This window comes from Sinocyclocheilus anshuiensis, unplaced genomic scaffold (assembly GCF_001515605.1).
Source record: "Sinocyclocheilus anshuiensis isolate Anshui unplaced genomic scaffold, SAMN03320099.WGS_v1.1 scaffold1493, whole genome shotgun sequence".
NCBI lineage: Eukaryota > Metazoa > Chordata > Actinopteri > Cypriniformes > Cyprinidae > Sinocyclocheilus > Sinocyclocheilus anshuiensis.
In genome coordinates this window covers 322,634-323,871 of record NW_015547727.1, presented here as the reverse complement: position 1 = coordinate 323,871, position 1,238 = coordinate 322,634, and the positions used below count along the sequence as shown (strand labels likewise).

Genomic DNA, 1,238 nt, shown 5'->3' with positions numbered 1-1,238 from the left:
TCCAAAAGAGGACGATATCCGCTTCGTCATGCCTAGAGCTGATCCGTGCTGGTCGCTGAGGGAATACATCATCAACTTAGTGCTGTGGATCGCCGGATCGGCTTGCACCGTGGACGAAGCGGAGTCCAGCCCGGGGTCGTCACATGTGGTTGCCGCACGCCCGCCGGCCGCGCCGTTCTCAAGGCCGCCGTCCTCCGCTCACTCTAGCCCGTCGTGTGTGACGCTGTGTGACGCATTTTATGGAAGACTGTCTCCTGAACCTGCAGAGTAGCATACAATGCGTCTGTGCTCAAAGGAGAAAACGGACACTCCAGATCACATAATTCAATGGAGAATTTAGAAATTATATTAAGAACATGTGAGAATAAATCTGTTCTCAGATACCAAAGATAACAAGAACTCGGCATCCACTCTCTTCTCTCTACCGGCATACTCTTCTTCGGTGTTTGTTTACACTGGTTTTCGAAACAGCGCCGTCACTCTCACCCTTTTGTGCAACAGCAGCTGCTCTGGGAATGTGAATACAGAAAATATATAGTCACAATCATATATCTGTTTGCTTTCATATTTCATGTGTAGAAAAATGTTTCCCTCAATTTTATTAATATGGAAGATCTAGAGTGAATGCGCTCTGACTCATAACACTCGCGCACGTGGAAGAAAACGGACACTCCAGATCACATAATTCAATGGAGGATTTAGAAATTATATTAAGAACATGTGAGAATAAATCTGTTCTCAGATACCAAAGATACCAGGAACTCAGCATCCACTCTCTCTACCGGGATACTCTTCGTTGTTTGTTTACACTGGTTATCGAAACAGCGCCATTACTCTCACCCAGCAGCTGCTCTGGGCATGTGATCTAAGCTCAAATCTGATTGGACGGCCCGTTTCATCGTGGAGCGAAGGGGGAAAAAATCGACACACAGGACAAAAAAAAATCCTTGCTTTTTCGCACCGCGAATGATCGCGCCTAGTGTGAATAGCCCCATAGGTATCTACTGTTTCGATTTTTTGAATTTTCGCTTTCAGTGTGAAAAGCCTTTATGTCATTATAATCAGTAATTATGTCCCCACTGGATGCAACAAATGCCTCGTTTGTAATGGGTTTTTTTGGTTTTGTCTCGTCGCACTGGGACACAGCATCTCAGTATGGTAAGGAGCGTAACATTTCCATCACACGCTTGAGGTATTCGGCCAATCACAATGCACTGGATAGCTGGCCAATCAGAGCA

General features: G+C 45.6%; 1 protein-coding gene across 3 annotated transcripts in view; it reads left to right on the top strand.

Moving 5' to 3' along the window:
* Positions 1-1,238, top strand: part of LOC107704303 (endothelin-converting enzyme 2-like) — an 86,011-nt gene that overhangs the window by 55,897 nt on the left and 28,876 nt on the right. The gene's annotated exons all lie outside the window — the stretch shown is intronic.